This window comes from Peromyscus eremicus, chromosome 14 (assembly GCF_949786415.1).
Source record: "Peromyscus eremicus chromosome 14, PerEre_H2_v1, whole genome shotgun sequence".
Classification (NCBI taxonomy): Eukaryota; Metazoa; Chordata; class Mammalia; order Rodentia; family Cricetidae; genus Peromyscus; species Peromyscus eremicus.
Window position 1 is genome coordinate 56,446,460 of NC_081430.1, and position 14,626 is coordinate 56,461,085.

Here is a 14,626-nt window from a genome sequence, read left to right on the forward strand (position 1 = left end):
CACACCCCAACACTGAGGGCACAATGGCCACATTCATCTCCAAGATGGAATCTAATTTTTATACAAAACGTTTGCATACCACCACTCCTTACTGAACTGTGAGTTCCTTGAGTGCTTTGGTGAATCCTGTCTGTCTTCAGCATTCTTTCCTTGGTGCTTAACACTGCTTGACATACAGTAGAGCTGTACTAAGCAATCAACACAGTTTATTCAACCAGGATTCTGAGAGGAATAAAGAGCAAGCAAGCCAGGTGGTTAACTTGGTGCCCTCCTGAGATCTGTGCTGTGGTGTGTGCTAGACCAGAAGATCATGCAGAACAGCTGGTTGCTGACCCAACAATGCTAAGAAGTGTCTCAGCAGAACACCCCACATGCAGAAGCACATAGGGAATTTACTGCTGCTTGCACCCTACATCTAGAGTTACAAGATCCTAAAAGCTGGAGAGGTGGCTGGAATTTCCCAGTGGTTATAGAATTGTGCCCATCATGGAACAATAACACTAGGTAAACACTGTAGCTTGCTGTTGTGGTAAGCATAGGTCATTTGTGTTTGGCCCTTTTAATTTTGCTTTTTTATGATACTGGAGTGGTTTTGCCTTAAAAAAAACAAACAAACAAACCAACAACAACCAGTATTAGAGACCTAAAGAGATAGCTTAGCCAGTTAAGTGCTTGCTGAACACTTAAGGACCTGGGGTTGAATCCCCAGAACCCATGGGAACCCAGGTGTGGTAGCACACATCTGTAATCCCAGTGTTCCTACAGATGATGGGAGCTGGGTACAGGAGAATTTCCACAAGCTTCACAGACCTCTCTTTCTCAGAATCCTTAGTACTTGATGATTCTGATTTATTTCCAGAAGTGATCCTGTACACAATTCCAAGATCTAAAATCCTGTTGGAATGAATCAGTCACGTGGATGTTACTATTTTGAGTCTGTTTTGGTTCTGTTTCATAGAATGGTTGAGGTTCAAACTCCAACTGGCTTCCTTATTAATTTTAACTTATATCTGGTCTTGAGGAACGTTATGGTTTTTCCCTGCCCTCTTACTGGAATGTTGACACAGGTTAAAATGAATAGTATCAGAGAAGACATGAAGTTTGTAAGCCTGAAGCACTCATGCAAGTGTCAAGAGCCAGAGCCTGTTCCCTCCACTTTCAGGATTGCTGTCATGTGGTCAGTGGACCAGTACTTCAGTGGTTGGCAGCACAGTTATGAGGGATTGCATCTCAGATAAGGTTAAGGGAGAAGCAAGCTGGGTAGGGAAAGGAAAGGGAAAGAAACTCAACAGATGCTGCCAGTCAGGTTTACATGGTAACCTCAGTCCATATAGGATCTTATCACTGAAGACAAGAGTATGACCAGATCTTGCCTCCAAAGTCTGGACCCATCATTCTATCTGCTTGCTTGACATCAGCGCAGGAAGCCTGATAAGTACTTCACATTTAGCACTGGTCACAACTCTTCTGTTCTTTCTCAAACCCATTCTTTCTAGAGTCACCCACAGTCCAGCCAGTGCCCACTCCTTTTCCTTATTCTTCCATGTCATCCTGCCAGCTCTCCCATTGCTAATCTAGACTGCTCCACGTCTTCCTTGAGTCTCCATTGCAGCCTTGTTCAGGCTTTCTGCCTTGCTCTTGTAGTCCTGCCCAGTTTTCCTTTTGGAGTTTAAACTCAAGTCATGTCACTCTTGTGCTCTAACCTCCCTGAGTGGGAGAGCCCAGACTCCCATGATGCCTTGCATGTTTTGGTCAGCCAACCTTGACAGTCAGTGCCCAGATTTCACCTCCAACAGCACTCCTGGCCTTTGGCACTCCAGCCACACCAGCCATACCAGCCTTGTGGTATTTACATTGCCCCTCTCTTCCTGAGGATGCTGCCTGCACTCCATCTTCTCTCTAGACCTGCACTCAAGTGTTGCCTGGAGTCTCTTTTAAAAGCTTCCATTGTAGCCTCCCCTTCTTTCTCCTTTGCTTTATTATCCTGTAACACCATCTATATATTCTAGATATTGATTGATTTTATATGTCAGCCATTTGTCCACTGCTGTTTCCCTAGTGCCTTTTGTTGTTTTGGTTTGGTTTTGGTTTTTCGAGACAGGGTTTCTCTTTGTAGCCCTGGCTGTCCTGGAATTTACTGTTGACTAGGCTGGCCTTGAACTCACAGAGATCCACCTGCCTCTGCCTCCCAAGTGCTAGGATTAAAGGCATGCACCACCACCACCTGGCTCCCTAGTGCTTTTTATGTAATAAGTTCTAGTAAATGTGTTAAATGAATGAAGGAAATGAGAATAGAATTTGAGAAAGGTTTGGTAATTTCATGAAGTCACCAGCAGTTAGAGGGATGTCTGGTCAGTTTTATATTTTGTGTGTCTGCAGTGACATCTTGTGAATCCACCTGTGTCTTAGCAGTCAACACAATCTTCAGAGACTCGTCTGGGATTCCAGGATCTGTCATGGTGCCTGTCACATGTCCATAGTTGTAGGAAGGGACAGGATAGAGGAAGAACAGAGGATCCCCTAGGATAGAGTGACTGACTCTTCCTGCTTCCCACAGCTTTTATGCCCAAGCTCTGCACAGTGACTGGGGCAGAGTGATCGTGCCATGATTGATTTTTGTAGAGTTGGCTGTACAGAAACTTGAGTGCTTCAAGTCAAGGCGTTATCTCAAACTTGTCAACCACCATTCCTCTGGAGATATTACATATCTGCTGTCAGAATTTGAATCAAGCCACAGTTCCTGTGAGGCTTACTCTTTGATTTCCTAGAGCCTTTTCCGATTCACAACCATGCGGGTCTTTAGAGGTGACAGTAGGAGCCCCGAGTTGGAAGAAATCAGCACAGAATGGCTAGTTAAGAGTGGGGAAGGGACTGGGAACAAGAAACACAGATGATCTTCACTGATGCCACAGTTTTGTTAGTGTCTGACAAGCCACAAGCAAAACAAACAAGTTAGCTGCCAGGATGGCAGAGCAGAACACACCAGTCTGCCTCCACATTGCAGTCACTGGAGAGTCTGCTCAACCAGAGGCTGTCCTGTGGGTCTGCAGCCCCGAGACTGACTCCAGTCATTTCAGGAGAAACAGATGTTGTGACTGTGAGAAGTAATTCTCACTTTGCTACCTGTCTTATTGAAACAGGCTTTGGGGGTCATGTGTAGAAGGACTTGTGTTTGTGATGAAGCATTGCTATGCTTACATTCTGTGTTTGGGGATCCATGAGCTTAATCGGTGCTTAGCTGGTTCAAATGCTACTTAAAACAACCCTGGTATTGGCCCACTTTTTGCTTAAGGTGTAGTCAAAAACAAAATAAACTGAGTGGACAGAACAAAACCCATTACCTGAAGAAATGTGGTGATGTGGCCTGGGTCCCAGCACATTCTAGAACACCACTGTGGAGCCATGTGGCCCTTGGCAGACTTAGGAGAGTGTAGAAGTAGATCCCAATGCATAGGCTCTATAAACTCTGGGAGTAGCTTTTGGAGGTGGGAAGATAGGAGGTTTTTCTGCTTTTAGAATGACCATTCACCTGACATTTCCTGAAAAGCGACCAAGTGGAAGCCATAGTTAGGGGCTGGAGAGATGGCTCAGAGGTTAAAAGCACTGGCTACTCTTCCAGAGGTTCTGAGCTCAATTACCAGCAACCACATGATGGCTCACAACCATCTGTAATGAGATCTAGTGCCTTCTTCTGGTGTGCAGACATACATACAGGCAGAACGCTGTGTACATAATAAATGAAAAATGATTTAAGAAAAAAGCCATAGTTGAAAATGGCAAATGTGAACCTGTCTTCTAGAACTTACTGTCCTCAAGAGCTGCTGAACACATGCCAAAAGCTTGGAATAAGGAAGCCAAGGGTGGGAATAGCACCTTGGAAATCTGAGCTGGAGAAGAATGTCAGCCCTGGAGGAGGAGATGTCTCCTGGAGTGAACCCCTGGACCAGTAGCATGAGTTGTGGGGTTGGTGGGTGGGAATTCTGAGGACTGTTGGTAAAGTGTAGGAGCTTATTGTGGGAAGCAGAGAAAGGAGCTGGGTGCAATGTGTGCTCTCCCTCAGGCTTTGGCCAAGATGTGACCATGTCTGTGGCGATTTCTCTGTGTCCTGCAGAGGGCACCCTTTATCCCAAGGAAGTGATGTAAGCTCTCTGTGCTTTAATTTCCCTGTCTTTAAATGTGGTTGTTACCTACTGCAAGAGTTACTGTGCTTTTCGGGAGGCAGAGCCAGGAGGATCTCTGTGAGTTCGAGGCCAGCCTGGTCTACAAAGCGAGATCCAGGATAGGCACCAAAACAGAGAAACCCTGTCTGGGGGTGGGGGTGGGGGGACAAAACAAAACAAAACAAATCCAAAAAAAAAAAAAAGTTACTGTGCTTAAATGAGACTTCTCATAGAAAGCATCTACCAAGGTGCCTGGAATTTAGAATACACTAATACATTAATAAGTCTTCATTTACTGAAAGTAATACTAATTGATTAAAGGCGTGTGCTACCACTGCCTATCCTAAGTATCTGGTGGCTTTTCTGTTCTCTGACCCCAGATAGGTTTATTAGGGTACACAATATTTTGAGGAACACAATACCACCACACAGTACCTTTACATTTTGTTCCCCATTGTCTTCAAATGTGAGCACAGTGGCTGCAGTGGATTAAGTTCTTGTCAACTGTACCAAGCTTCTGGGCTGGGACATCTGTGAGGATCAGATTCCTGGTGTGAACAGTGTGTGGGTCAGCTCATCCTTACCCATGGCTGAAAAGTTAAAGGCAGCTTCCTTCAAAGACAGGCGAGAATGGGGTGAATGGGTCCTTCTGCTTTGGGGACAGTCCTTCCCAAGATATAATGCAGAACTCTGTTCATTGCTGGTAGAGCTTCTCATTTTCTGTACATAAAGCCCCTAGTGGTCTTTCTGTCCTTCCTCTTGCAGAAGTTTAGCTTCTGTGCTCCAGAGAACTGCTTGATCAGCAGGCTTGCTGGTGTACCTCTAGAGTTCCAGCACTGGGGAGCTGGTAACAAGCTAGCCTGGGCTACTGGGCTGCATAGGCAGGCCCACCTTGGAGGTTGGGGGTAGGAGACCTGCTTTAGCTGTGGGTCTGTGCGTACTTCTTTGCTCCCTGTCTAAACCCTTGTTTTCCTATTTAGACATCCTCTAAAGCCCAGGTCTGTGTATGCCTCTTCCTCGGATGCTTTTCCAGCCTCTACCCCATGTGTTTCTCTTCTTTTCTGAATTCCTATAGAATGCTTAAGAGATCTAACCCATAATCTACTAGTTAATGTTTCTTAACTAGGCAGAGGGTGACCAGAAGAGAGGATCACACTTCTTATGCTTTCATTCCAGCACACTTAACCAGAGCTGGGTAGTCTTGGCTTCCCAGTACTTGTTGTGTTCCCATTTTTCTTCTTTAATTTCCTGCCACATTTTTACATTGTTACAGACCAGAATGAAAAATGACAGGAAAGGGGACAGGTGCTACTGTTTGGATGTCTCATTTTTAAACATGAAAGTCTTTGAGGAGTTTGATAAAGCTATTGAACTTAGTAAACAAGATCTGTTTGTAGTTGAGCAGAATTTATCCAAGTAACAAGAGCAGGAAGTGTGTGGTAGCTTTTCACATTTCTAGGAATCAACAAAATGAGTTGTAAAATTTCATGTGGCCTTTAAAAGTCCTTACTTGTTTATTTTGGCTTTTTGAGATAGGGTCCCAAGTAGCCCAGACTGATCTTGAACTCACTATGTAGCCAAGGCTTGTAACAGGAATTGCTAAATGGTCTTATAATAAAAAACCGGAGCCAGATATTGGAGTAAATGCTGAAAGATTAGAGAGACAGGAACAAGCCACAGCCACCTCTTACCTCTAGGACTCCTCAGCCTGAAAAGGCTTTAGTTCCTGTCTCCTCACACATTACATACCTTTCTCTGCCCAGCTATTTCACTTCCTTCCTAGTGCTGGGATTAAAGGCATGTGACTTCTCAAGCAAAGGCATGAGCTCTCAAGTGCTGAGATTAAAGATGTGCTACCACTGCCTGGCTCTGTTTCTCTCCTAGACTGAGTCAATCTCATAGAGTTCAGGGTGGCTTTGAACTCACATAGATCCATATAGATCTCTGCCTCCCAAGTGCTAGGATTAAAGGTGTGTGCCACCACTGCCTGGCATCTATTTTTAATCTAGTGGCTTGTTCTGTTCTCTGATCTTCAGGCAAATTTTATTAGGGTACACAATATATCACCACAAAGGCTAGCCTTGAAATCCTGATCCTCCTGCCTCCACTCCTGAGTGCTGGGATTACAGGTATGCACACCACTCTCAGCTGAAAGTTCTTACATATTTAAACATAGTTTCTGATTCTTCTATATTCAAACAGGATAACAGTGCAGGTGTGCCCTCCATGTTCCACAAGTTAGTTATTGCATCTGATTTTCAGGTAGTCCATGAGTAGAAAGCAGGGGTTCCAGTGTTGGGTACATTGTGACCATTTTATCTTCCAGGTACCTAAAGGTCAGAGAGCTTACATTGCATCTCAGACTCTCAGTGGGTTACTGCCAGTGCTAGAATTTGAATCTGTCTTTTAACTCTAAAAATTCTATTTTTTAATTATTCCACAGTCAACTCCCATTCTAATTTATAAAAAAAAAACACGAAAATCTGTCAGATAGGACAATTATCTTCATTTTACATAACATTTTGCTGAATTAATGGACCCCACACCCTTTCTGAACCTTGTCAGTGGTCAGTGTAATCTGCTCTCTCCTCTGTATTCATAAATACATGCACTTCTGTCCTCAGAAGAACCTAGTGAGGAAGCTGCTGTCAGAACTGAGGCATATACTGGTTAGACGACTTCTCCAGCGTCAGAGAGCTGCTGTGTGAACACAGGACCATCTTGATTCTGGGAGCTGTGCTTCGGCTGCTGTAACTCGGCCTTTCTGGAGGCTTTGGGGGAAAGAGTTCTGGTGGTCATGTTGAAAGAAATTGTAAATTCCAGGCTCCTGGAAAGAGACAGTATGCATTATCAGGAGGACTCTGAGAAGAGCTACAGTGTAGCTGGAGAATTTTTCTCCAGCTCCCACCGCCAAGTCCCGCCAGTCCCAGAGCCCACTTATAAAATAAACACACAGACTCTTACATTATTTAAACTGCTTGGCCATTAGCTCAGGCCTATCATTGTCTAGCTCTCACTCTTATATTCAGCCCATTTCTATTAATCTTTACTTTGCCACGTGGCTCCTGGCTTACTGGTACTTTACATCTTCCTTGTCTTGGCGGTGGCTCCAGCTGGTCTCCCTTTCCTTCCTCCTTCCTCAATTCTCCTCTCTCCTTGTCCCGCCTATACTTCCTGCCTGGTCCCTGGCCGATCAGTGCTTTATTTATATAGAGTGATAGAGTTATGGTGGTCATGTTGAAAGAAATTGTAAATTCCAGCCTACTGGAAAGAGACAGTATGCATTATCAGGAGGACTCTGAGAAGAGCTACAGAGAGTAGACATTTTGCTTCCCGAGTTTTCCTACATATGTCCTCGGAAGCAATCGTTTTGCTTAACAATTTGGAACTTATGCTCAAGTACTGCTGTAGTAAAAGGAGAATCTTGGCATAGAATGTTAAAAAATATTTAGGAGAGCGAAAGAATGCTTAAGTCAAAATGCCTAAATGGAAAGAGTCCAAAGTGTGTAAGATCAAATATCCCATCGGAATATGGGTTCAGAGTTATAGTTTATATAATTTGGGGCAAATCACTTATTCTTTTACTGGGGTGTATGCGTCATTTAGATTGTATATCCAAAAATGCTTTGTAAATAGAAAAGCTCAAACTCTTTAAGAATTATTATTTTCTAAGCTCACATTGTCATAGTAGCTAGGACAGGACTTAGAAGAAGACTTGGGATACAGTTTAGTGGGAGAACACTTGCCTAACATGAGGCCCTGGGTTTTAGCCCTGGGTGGGTGGAGGTGTTGAATGGAAAGACAGTGAATTCTGCTTTGTACCTCTCTTGGTTCTCTAACTGGCATGTTAGAGCTGAAAATTCTTAAATAAGACTTTCTTGTTTGAATTTATTCCTTCCTTCCTTCCTTCCTTCCTTCCTTCCTTCCTTCCTTCCTTCCCCCTTCCTTCCTTCCTTTCTCTTTCTTAATTTCTTTCTTTTTCTCTCTTTCTTTTTCTTTTTTAATTTCTTTCTTTCTCTCTCGCTCTCTCTTTGTTTCTTTCTCTCTCTCTCCTTTCTTTCTTTCTTTCTTTCTTTCTTTCTTTCTTTCTTTCTTTCTTCTTTCTTTCTTCCTTCCTTCCTTCTTCTTTCTTTCTCTTTTCTTCTTTCTTTCTTTCTTTCTTTCTTTCTTTCTTTCTTTCTTTCTTTCTTTCTTTCTTTCCTTTCTGACAGGGTCTCTCTATTAAGCAGCTCTGGATGTGGCTGTCATGAAACTACTATGTATATAGACCAGGCTGGCCTTGAACTCACAGAAATCTATCTACCTGCCTCCTGCCTCCCAAGCACTGGGATTAAAGGTGTGTGCCACCACACCCAGTTTGAATTTCTTTTTAGACTGTGTTTTGCTTGAGGAGTTTAATGGAATTCAATCAGAGATCATGTTTTTCTCCTTCACTTTATTATATACCCCTTTGGATTTCTAAGTCAGTCCGCTTTTTGTTTTTCTGACACATCCCTGGCAGAAAGTGTTTCTTTGGATAATTCCAAAATGTTAAATTTCATTCACTAGTGTATTGGGCTTTTTTTAAAAAAAATCTTTATTTATTTATTTTTTTATTCTGCTCACTCCCTCAGATGTGGCCATCTGTTTTTGGTTTGTTTTTTCTTGCTATTTTTAAAGAAATGTCTAGTGTATCATTCTGTTGATGTAATCACTCTAAATGTCTCCATGATAAAGTCTGGCTTGTATGAAGGACTATCAAGGATGGAAAAACCTGCTGTTCCTTTGCACGCCAGAGCAGTTTCTACTGACAGGGAGGGATGTGGGAGTGTTTTCACCCTTGGTCATTAAACCCTTTGTCCTTCTGCACATGGCCAGTGATGTGAGTTTAAGGTTATTCCAATGTATAAAGTATTGTATGAAAGACACCTTTTGAAAAGGTACTGAAATAAGTTTTTGCCTCATCTGTTTGTCTGCTAGGATAGTGTTGTTATTTCTCTACAGCTGCTGTGTGTGTCCAGCAGCTGGTTTAGAAAGGAGGAACTGGGAGGTAAGGACCTGCTGTCCTCTCTCCTTACTGATCCAGGCTTGTCCTCTGGCTTGTGGGACCCTGAGCCTTTAACCCGACTTTAGGGATGAATTAAGGACAGGTCTGTCATGCACCAGTCCCCACTGAGAATCACACTAGCACCATTAGAAATGGTGCCAGGCCCATTCCCCAAAGACTGAAAGCCATGGAGCCTTTTTTCCAGCTGAGTGACGGCCAGAGAGAGTGTGTTCTCAGGGCAGCTTTCCCGGTGCCTTCCCAGGCAGTTACCCCAATGAAGCCAGACTTAGCCACGATTGTTTTCCTCCTAGTGTTATGTGAAATTCCATATATTTTTTCTTGTTAGATTCTGTTACTTAAAATGTAGAGAATCTGGTTTAATGCGACACTGGGAGAAATGAAAAACAAAATAGGAGTTAGATTATTCTGACATCTAGAGGAGGTAACCATGGCAGTCACCTTCAGAGTTGTCATTCTGTCTAAGTATTAACAGAGGACTCGGACACTCTGTGGCATTAGTATGGACTAAATTGTGTTCCCACAAATTAACAAGTTGGAGCTTGAGTCCCAGTTGGACTGACTGTATTTGGGCCTTTAAGAAGATAAGGTTAGGGGCTGGAGAGATGGCTCAGCAGTTAAGAGCACTGGCTGCTCTCTCAGAGGACCCCGAGTTCAATTCCTAGCACCCACATGGCAGCTCACAACTGCCTCCAGTTCTAGGGGATCTGATACCCTCACACAGACACCATGTAGGCAAAACACCAATGCACATTTAAAAAAAAATAAGAAGATAAGGTTAATTGCTGTAGTAGGGATGGACCCTTAGTTCAATATGACTAGAGTTCCTGTGAGAAGAGGAGAGCACCAGAACACTCATGAACAGAGAAGAGACCATGTAAGGATCCAGATGAAAGGTGGCTGCCTGCCTGCCTGCCTGCCTGCCTGCCAGGGAGAGTGGTGGCCAGAGAAGCTTGCCTTGTGGTGATGTGAGGCTGCCCCCACACCATGGCTGTAAGGTGCAGCCACAGTATAAATAGTTACAGAACAGGGATTGTCACCCAGGCCAAGAAAGACTTTTCTAGCAGTATCCCTCACTCTGTTTGAGGCCTGCCTTCCCCTCCTGCTCCTCCAGGCAGAGGTAAGTCTCCTTCTTTCATGTTCTAGGACTACTCTGCCCGCACCTGTTTCTGTGCTTGCCACACCCTCTGTCAGCCCTCACTTCTAAATGATGAGCTGCTTCTAGGAGCTTGTCGTGAGTCCTGGACTGGAATGACGGGCAACATGTGTGTCAGGTCCCCAGGGGAGTTTTCCTGGGAAGCACTGGCAGGGCGAAGGGCTTCAGAACAGCAAGAACAGTGCTCTACACATTATGTTTTGAGAATAGCATTGAATTTTCACTTCCTTGAGGTGGAATTGTCAGTCTCCTGAGGGACTTCCAGTGGGTGGGGGAAGTACTGTGTACACTTTTTCAGACATGGTATATGAGTGTATTTCCTTCATTCAGAGTCTGATGTTAGTGATATAGAAGAATATACCTTGTGTTGACTCAGCCAAGATCTGTGTTTTAAAAAATACTAGTTAATTAACATCATGCCCAATAAGTTAGAAATTGATGACAGATGAGAAAACAAACCTCTGAAGGGCCAGAACTTGGCCATGGTTGGCAAGCTAGTAGCAGACCAGGACCTGAACTTTCTTCTGGTCCCGCTGTGGTGGTAGCTGCTTCTTTTGGCCTCCATCCTGGGTGAGATGCAACAGACATGACAGCAAGAAGAAGCATCAGTAACCAGTTCTGTTTTGTTTTTTTTAAAAAACAAAACAAAACAAAACTATTTTGGCCACACAGTAGATTAGAGGTTAAAAAAAAAAAACCCAAAATCTTAAGAAGTTACCATTATTACTAAGCCCGGACAAAACAAATGCAACAGGTTTGAGGCCACCTATCTCCTGCCTCATGTGGGCAGAACTTGCAGTTCTGTCTGGCTGTAGATTCTCTGACCTGCAGCCAAAGAGCAAAAGCCTATTCCTGAGCTGGCAGGTGAGGTGGACCTCCACCTCCTCTTATTCTTAGTACTGTGGAATCTTAGCTGCCAGGGCTCTTCGTCCCAAAGATTGCTGTCATAACCTGGTGAGCAGGACTGGCCCTGCTTCCACTGTGTTTGTTCTTTGGCTACCTTCATACCATTCTCCACTGTGGAGCCCAGGCTGGCCTAGAGCTCCAGATCCACTGCCTCAGGCTTCTGAGCACTGAAATGCCAAGTACCACAAATGCTGTGATCACAAACAAAGGGAGGAAGGGTTTATTTCAGTTTATAGTATCTTGGGATATAGTCCATCCCAGTGAGGAAGTCATAGCAACAGGCACCAAGGGCAACTGGTCACATTGTGTATCAGTCAGGAAGCAGAGAGTGAGAATGCTGCCACTCAGCTAGTTTCTCCTTTTTATTCAAAGTCTAGGGACCCAGCCCAGGGAATGGTGCTGCCCACATTCAGAATGTCTTCCCACCACAGTTAACTTTGTCAAGGTAATCTCCTGGCATGGCCGGAGGATCGTCTTCTAGGTGATTCTAGAGCTACCGAGTTGACAATATTAACCATCACAAGACCTGACCAATTTTCTTTTTAATTAACTAGTTTCTTTCTCTTATTTATTTATTTATTTGGGAGGGGGGAGCAAGCCATGGCACATGTGCAAGTCAAACAGAGGACAGGGTAGTGAAGTCAGTTCTCTCCTTTCACCGTATGATTCCCAAAGATCAAACCTGGATCATCAAGCTTGGTGGCAAGTGTCTTTAGTGGTAGAGCCATCTCACCATCCCTAAGCTGGTTTTATAAAATGCAAAATGATAAACTGCTTACAACATTAAAACTCAAACAGAATAACATTAAGTCTTCAGACACCCTTACCCTCTTAGCAGAGGCCATAGTTTGGTTGGGAAGCTGTCTATAATGGTCTAAGGTACATCTCAGGACCCTGTATGTCCTAGGTATCCCCCCCCCCCCACATAGTGTGTTGTACTCTAAAGAGAAGATATTTTGACCACATAAGGATTAGAATTGTTAGGTGGCAGGTCTGTGTTATTGGTTCCTTAAGGATTTCTTCTGGGTACTCTTGAATGGACTCTACCTCTCCCAATGCAGATGGACTCTTCTGTAGCTAGAATTTTCCTGCCTGGCCCACAGTCAGGACAAATCTCTGTCACCCGCCAGTCCCACAGCTGTTCAGACCCAACCAAGTAAACACAGAGACTTATATTGTTTAAACTGTTTGGCCTAATGGCTCAGGCTTCTAGCTATCTAGTTCTTACATCTTAAATTAATCCATTTCTATAAATCTATACCTTGCCACGTGGCTCGTGGCTTACCGGCATCTTCACATGCTGCTTGTCATGGCGGCGCCTGGCAGTGTCTCTCCCACTCAGCCTTCCACTTCCCAGAATTCTCCTCTCTCCTTGTCCCGCTTATACTTCCTGCCTGGCCACTGGCCATTCAGTGTTTTATTTATACAGAACAATATCCACAGCACTCTTCAGAAGTCCTCAGGGCTTGGGACTGATTTCTGCAGAGAAAAATGGTGGGAAGAAAATAGAGGCATTAGCCAGGCCACCAAATAAGCATTATACTCAAGAGGAAAGAGGACATTGGGAAGAACATTAGAGCTTTTCAGAGTTTAGCCGTGGGACTGGCAACCATGTAGGTAAGAATTAAACATGGCTTCTCATATACCTCCCCAGTTTCAGATCCTCCAGCTTTTCTAGTATGGTAGACTTTCATTATTTTCTTAAAAATAGAACTTTAAATCAAATATACAATATGGACACAGGAGCTAGGTTTATTGAAATGATGGCTAAACCACAGACAAGAAAATAACTGCTGAATGTCTAAGTAAACTGCCTAGTGAGGCCCTGCCCCTTGAGTGATGGGTGCTAAAGAGCTGCTGCTCTGCGCTGCCTGTCCTCTCTGCTTGTGTGACAGTGCCCTGGTGCTGGTCTTGGTGGTTTCTGTCTCTTTCTGCTTTGCATCCTGGCCCTAGGACAACCTTGGTGAACAGCTCATTGCACAAGGTGTTACTGGTGCTTTGCTGCCTTATTACACAATCTTAGCAGCCCCTTCTCTTTCTTTCTCTCTGTTGTGAACTTCAATTATCATCTTCTCTTTTGAGCCCTTCTTTCCCCTTCAGATCTGCTGTTTGGTTCCTCTTCTGACCTGTGTAGCCACATTTCTAAATGGTCTTATTAAGTAAAAAACACAGAGCCAGAAATTTGGGTTAAAACCTTAGAGAGATCAGGGAAATACGGAAAGCCACCAGCTAACCTCACCTCACCAGCTCCAAGGAGAGCGACTTCCTGTCTACCCAGGCTTATATGCCTTGCTTTTCTGTCCTCTCTGGCCCAGCTACCTCACTTCCTCTTCCTACACAGCTCTGTCACTGTCTGTCTGTCTGTACAGACCTCCAGGTCTCTATGGTTGGTACTGGGATTAAAAGCATGTGTTACCATGCTTAACTCTGTTCCCTAGTGTGGTCTTGAACACACAGAGATCCTGCCTACTAAGGGATTAAGGGTGTGTGCTGCCTGACTTCTTTGTTTACTTAAACTGGCTGGCCTTTCCCCCCTGATCTCCAGGAAAGCTTTATTTATTAATGCACAAATAAAATATCACCACAGACCTGGGTCCTCTTCCTGTGGGTTCACAGCGGCCTCCAGCAGTCTGCTTTCATCCTGCCTTGCTCTGTGTTAGAGCTGGTTCTATATGTCATGGTTTCCTGTCATGTTTTTCTTAAGCTTTGGAACAAGAAATGGCTTTTACTACTCTGCTCCTCAGAAGACTTGTCTGGGCAGAACGTAAGCTCTTCCGTGGGCTCCTGGTCCTTTCACATGTTTGCTCAGCACTTCATTACTTCACTGCATGTGTGTTCAGTTTGTTTGGACCACAAATAGCCTCAAGGGCTTTCAATGCAAATAATACCATAGGCGTGAAAGAATAGATGAAATAGTGAGTATAGTAATACATCAAGTGTAGCACCATAAATCTGTGGTGCTTTGGTAGCATTTTATTTATAGCCAGTATACCACAGTATATATGTAGAAACAGTTACATTGCAGTTGGAATATATGACTGTTGTTAACAGAAAAGGCCTCACTTCTGGTGTTCCATTTAACTCCATGCCTAGGGGAAAAGCATCATTAAAAGAAGAACTTTCTGGAGCCAGTGGGATGGCTCACCAGATTAAGGCACTTGCCACCAAAGCTGACAACCTGAGTTCAGTCCTTGGAATTCAAATAGTGAATGGAGAAAACTGACTCTCAAAGGTTATCTATCCTCTGACCTCTGTACACATGTACCATGGCATATGAACCCTGTGGCATTTGTGACCCAACCCTCTCCCCACAGGAACATGTAAATTTTTTTAAGTTCTATTTGGAGATGGGGAGGATAC

At 44.0% G+C, this 14,626-nt stretch overlaps 1 protein-coding gene and 1 long non-coding RNA gene across 5 annotated transcripts in view; one reads left to right on the forward strand and one right to left on the reverse strand.

The window, feature by feature from the left end:
* The window catches only part of Evl (Enah/Vasp-like), a 150,524-nt gene that overhangs the window by 49,100 nt on the left and 86,798 nt on the right, over nt 1-14,626 (forward strand). For 2 of the 4 annotated variants that reach the window (XM_059280022.1, XM_059280021.1), the window contains exon 1: nt 10,185-10,324. The exons of the other annotated variants lie outside the window; for them this stretch is intronic. The gene's annotated coding sequence lies outside the window, so the exon portion shown is untranslated. Of the gene's footprint in view, nt 1-10,184; nt 10,325-14,626 lie in introns of those variants that run through there. 4 annotated transcript variants of the gene reach the window in all.
* The window catches only part of LOC131924682 (uncharacterized), a 31,690-nt gene continuing 27,833 nt past the window's right edge, over nt 10,770-14,626 (reverse strand). The window contains exons 3-4 of the long non-coding RNA XR_009382992.1: nt 12,552-12,745; nt 10,770-10,926 (exon numbers count right to left, since the gene is read on the reverse strand). This is a non-coding gene — a long non-coding RNA (uncharacterized LOC131924682). The remainder of the gene's footprint in view (nt 10,927-12,551; nt 12,746-14,626) is intronic.